Source organism: Pteropus vampyrus, unplaced genomic scaffold (assembly GCF_000151845.1).
Source record: "Pteropus vampyrus isolate Shadow unplaced genomic scaffold, Pvam_2.0 Scaffold300, whole genome shotgun sequence".
Taxonomy (NCBI): domain Eukaryota; kingdom Metazoa; phylum Chordata; class Mammalia; order Chiroptera; family Pteropodidae; genus Pteropus; species Pteropus vampyrus.
This window is the reverse complement of record NW_011889081.1, coordinates 1,946,327-1,951,613: the sequence shown is the minus strand read 5'-3', so window position 1 is coordinate 1,951,613 and position 5,287 is coordinate 1,946,327. Positions and strand designations below refer to the sequence as shown.

At 43.6% G+C, this 5,287-nt stretch overlaps 1 pseudogene; it reads right to left on the bottom strand.

Moving 5' to 3' along the window:
* Window positions 1-208: 208 nt before the first annotated feature.
* LOC105303108 overlaps window positions 209-5,287 on the bottom strand; it is a 14,885-nt pseudogene continuing 9,806 nt past the window's right edge.

The following is a 5,287-nucleotide window of genomic DNA, read 5'->3' as shown; positions in this document are numbered from 1 at the left end:
ACGCCTGTGATCTCTCTTCTCAGTGAAGGCTCAAACCCTTCCCACCTTATTCTATTCCTTCTCTCCCATTTCCTGCCCCTTATTCCTTCTCTGTATGTGCTACTGCCCTGAAGCAGGTGCTACATTTAGATCTTCCTCAGGACCTTGCAGGCTTCTACGTGAGTGTTAAGTTTCTAATGGAGAAAATTACAACCAAAGACAAAGGAAGTGGAGGGAGAAACATCTTTATTTTCATCAGAAATAGTAATGCTTAAAAACTTGTAGAAACTGATTATAAGAGACAAGAAACCAGGAACGAGTGAGGGTGATGGTGAAATAAGAAATCTTACAAAGATTAAACCAGATGTTACACTCGCTAAGGATCACTTGCTTTGATTTACTATTACTCAATGGCTTAACCTGTCTTTCATTTCTTTTGCTCCCTTTTCAGTGGTGGCTGTGTTACAGAGTAGTGATCGATCCTCCCTGAAGGTAGCAGTAGTACAAAATAGTAGGTGCCTAGAGCTCAACTGTTGGTTTAGAACAGAGCCATGCTGTTAAACTTCTAGATGTGCTCCCCATGAGAGGGAAAATTTCTTCTAACATGGCCCAGAAACAGTTCTCACAGTTCTCAGGCATCCAGTGACCCATTCTCTGTTCACACCTAGGATACCCTAATTTCTTGGCAGGATTTATGGGTCCTGTAGCCTCTGCCCTTGTAAGCAAAATTAAAGTCCACAGTGAGACAAGACTCTGGAATCAGAGGCAGAGATGGGAAGAGGGTTCAGCATTCTTAGGCTGATTCCTATTCCCAGACATGGTACTTGAGAACCAGTTGTCAATAAGTTTACTGCTAATCCAGGGTGTGGCTAGTAAAACTCTCGCAGCAGAAGGAAGCTCTGAGAAACACATGTCGATTTAGGGAACTGAGGTGTCCAGTTTCCTACACACTCAGCACATCTCTTCCTGTGATAGATCTCTTGTGTGTACTTCCTGATGGCGGATGAGTGCGGCATTCTTAGTGAAACTTTTCTCTCACTGAGAGCACTTGTAAGGCTGTTCCCCAGTGTGGGTTTTCTGGTGGGCACTGAAGTGCTTGCTATTGTTGAAGCTTTTCCCACACTGCACACACTTGTATAGGCTCTCCCCTGTATGGACACGCCGGTGAATGCTAAACTGGGCACTGGTGTTGAATCTCTTCCCACAGACAGTGCACTGACAAGGCTTCTTTCCAGTGTGAGGCCTCTGGTGAACAATGAGGCTAGAGCTCTGGTTGAAGCTTCTCCCACATTCCCCACCGTGTAAGTTCTTAGTTGGGCAGTGAGGTTGGAATGCTCGCTGAAGCCTTTCTCACATTCACTGCTCTTGTAAGGCTTCCCTCCTGTGTGGATTCTCTACCAAACAAGATAAGAACCTCAGTTAAAGCTTTTCCCACATTTGTGATGATATTTAGAAGCTTTTTCCAGTTCTGGGGCTGGCTGGTGGTGAGGAGGGAGAACTCTGAGAGCACTTTCTCCCACAGAGGGGAAGAGTCCAGGCCTTCTTCCTGGTCCAAAGTCTCTGGTGACTTATCCTCTCTTGAGATGGGGTTCTCTCCTCACTCTTCCCTGGAGAATGTCTGTGTTGCCTTCTCAACACTCTCACCCTCCCAGCCTGTTTTCGGCTCAGAGTGCCAGAACACTTCTCCACGAGACTTTCTCCATATACCCATGTTCATGTCTACTTCTGAACCTTCCCATTTTGGATTATCTTTTTTAATCCCATTCTTGATCTCGAAACCTGAAAGAATAAAATTACACTGGATTGTGGAGAAGGAAAATAATGGAATGAGGAAAGAGTTACATTTAAACCACAACAGAGAAGAAATACCTAACTGGAATTCACGTGATTCAGTCTTCTGCTAATTAAAAGGCTAAGTTTTATTTTCCAATTAATATTTTAACCTCCAATTTTTGTGATCATAGGTAAATATACCTTAATTCAACCTACTTTTCTCTTATTCTGTCTCTTTTGGGATATTCTGACACAATGAAAAAACTGAGGGAAAGAGTTATGCTTTATGTCATTTGTCTGTCTGTCTATAGGTGTATTCTCAATTCTTAAATGGCCTATTTTCTGGGAGTAGAATCATAAAAGGCCATCCTGAGACTAGCCAGCTCTAACAAGAAGAAAGCAAGTTTCTAAGTGTCTGGTTATGAAAAGAAGACCAGTGGTGGAGAAGGAGGCAAGAGAAGAAAGTCTGGGCTCGAGTCCAAACCAGCAATCTAAGGAAGCACATTAAGTGGAATTCCATGGGGGAAAAATGACACAGACTCTTCGAAAGAAACTGGTAAATGCTAAATCGGGAACTCAACTGCAAGGGAAATAATCCTTAAACACCATGAAAACCTAAAGTCCTTGGCCTATATAAGGTCATTCATCAACATGATGATAAGATCAGGAGCAAAAACAGCTCCCTCTTGATCGCTAGGGTAATGTCCTGTATGTGGACTTTACCATCCTTTGACCATCCTCAAACTATGCCACATTTAGTTGCCATGATTCCTGGAAGATATCTCACTGTGGGCTTTTTTTCCTAAAACAAAAACATTCAGTGTAATAAGCAAGACATCCCCTCCAACTGAGGAGTGCAGACGACTTACAAAAGCTACCACTTCTATTTCTCTTTAATTATCCTGAATCTCTGAATTTCCCCTGAGAGATGTAAGGACAGTGCTCACCTGTATCCATAATGGTGGGAATCCCGGAGGTCATGTGGTCACATAAGAGGAAATGATGAACAGAGGAGACTTGGATAGAAGCAAAGATTCAAAGGAGAGAAGAGCTAGTTATAGAAGACTTTTGCCTACTCCCACCTCTGATGCCTGAGTACCCCCTCAGTGTGCCCATTTCCATCTGTTATATCTCTTCTCATCCTTGCAGAAGCAAGAAACTATATTACAGCAGTTATTATTCCAAAGGGAGAATAAGCTATTAATGCCTGAGAATAGCAGTTTAGGCTAGATGGCGATTCGAGAACCCTATACCCAACTGAGGCCTAGCATCCATCCCCTCAAAGGGGTGGCATCTGGGCCAGTTGGTGGGGGCTTATTTTCTCAGAGCTGTCTCAGCAAGTGCATTCTGATTATATCTGGTCATGATGCTCTGAAGGGCACACAGCCTCTATCATCACCTCCTCTACTCCAGTCTCTCCGGAGTTACACCGGAGCCGCCTCACTGGTCTTCTTGATTCCACTCTTGATCTCCTACAGTCTGATCTCAGCCCGGCAGTCAAAGTGACCCTCTTCCTTTTTCATTCAATTCAAACTAACACGTATTGAATGCCTACCGTACTATTTTATGAGAAATGGAAATATCAACATGACATGGATCCTGACTTCAAGGAGGGTAGTCCTCTATGAGTCTCTGTAGCAAAAAAAAAAAAAGAGATGAAATTTTAAGTAGAGTTAAGTGCCAAATAAACTGTAATATCTAAAGTGGCCATATTAAAACTATTTCTTCTCTACTCAGAACCCTGCAAGTATACCCCTTATAACTCTGAAAATCAATGTCCTTTATGTAGGGCCTCAAGGTCTATCTTAGTGATTCTCAAATTTCTGTGAAAAAGCAGGGGTTTTTTTTTTTGTTTAAAGTACTATAAAAATACAGTAGGATAGTGCAACAATATTAAAATGCTGTAAACATTTTTAAACACTCTCAATTGCAGTTCCCATCACTTCTACTACTACTGCCCTATGCAATGTGGCTCATGAATTTTGTTTATTACTCATCTTCTCTCATTCTGCAGATCACACTGGCCTTCTTGCCAAGTCTTGCTCCACCATGAGCCTCTGCACTGACTATTCCCTCTGTCTCTTAATACTCTTTCCCCAGAGAGCCACACGGCTCATTCCTTCTCCTTCGAGTCTTTGATCAAATGCCATTTTCTCAATAAGGACTACCCTGACAACTCACACAAAAGATGGAACGCATCCTCTAGCCTTGAACTCCTGATTACTCTTATTCTGCTCCATTACCAGCTGCAATGGAACCTGATTCCCATACTAATAGGACAACCTTTGAATTCACACAGTGGTACCTGCTAGGATATCATCCACCTTCCACAGAGAATACTCATTCCCCTGGGCAATATCACCTTCATTCTTTTATGTTCTATTGGCAAAATCTCGATATAACATCTACTCCAACAATTCACTACTTTGGTGAAAGAAAGGTACCTGATTTTGGCTTTCCAATTTCACAACTCAAGACAAAATCCCTTGGGTTATCAGACAATATAAGGGTTCAGGTGCTACTTTTCCCTATATGTAACCTGCACATGGCCAAATGAGTGGCTTTATGTTGGGTACCCACCGTAGCTTTTATCCCAGCATATCCCCAAAAGTGAGGGACCAGGATCCATCTTCAGTTTATAGCAGGAAGACAAGCCCCAGTTTGGGAGAGCAGTTTGCTTATAGGTGATCAGGACCAGAACAGTTGTGCAGAAAGGTCCTTACCCAAGTGGCTCTGGAGTAGGCTGTAGGTGCCGGGGTGGCTCCAAGTTTCCTGGACTGGCTGCTTGCTTTGGATTTGTAGCTGTCTGAGTCCTCCAATGTGTCCTCATTCCTCACTTATTTCTGTTTCCATGGGCCTTGGCTTGGCCTTTTGGCCTCAACTGTCCTGTCTGCCAAGGTCCTAGAACTGGAGGACCCCTGTGAGGCCAGCAGAGCTTTCATCTCCTGCAAGGCACAGGGCCGAGACTTCCTCTTCCTTGACAGCAACTGGCCCAGAACTTCTCAGCTTCGTTTGACACTGCTCCAGAGCCCAGTGGAAACGTTCACACAAGAGTTTGGTAACTTCCCTGTATAGCTGGCTGCTTTGCTATGCACTTGGAGTTTCTTATAAAACCGAGGCTCACTGAGAATAAGACAGGAAAGTTCTGATTTCATCAGCAACCAAGGACATGCCTGCTATTTTCCTATCTGCTAATTCCAGCTGTTTTGTGTCACCCTTGATTTTTTCTTTCTCCTTTTGCTGGTGTCTTATGGACTTCCACTGCAGTCTCACTTGTAGAAATCTCAGAACTTTTCTTCACTCTGCAGGAGTGAATATCTGGGGTGCTGTGTGTTTTCTCTGATCCAGCCCAGAGATGACATTCGGACCATGAATGGGAAACCCTGCACGTGAAGAAGCAGGGAGGAGATATCAAGGACAAAGCCTACTGCAGAGAACTTGTCTCTGAATCTGATGGTCAGGAAGGCTTCTCTGAGGAGGAGTAGCCCAGAGAGGGCCGAACTGATATGAGAAAGGGAAAAGATCTGTACTGAGA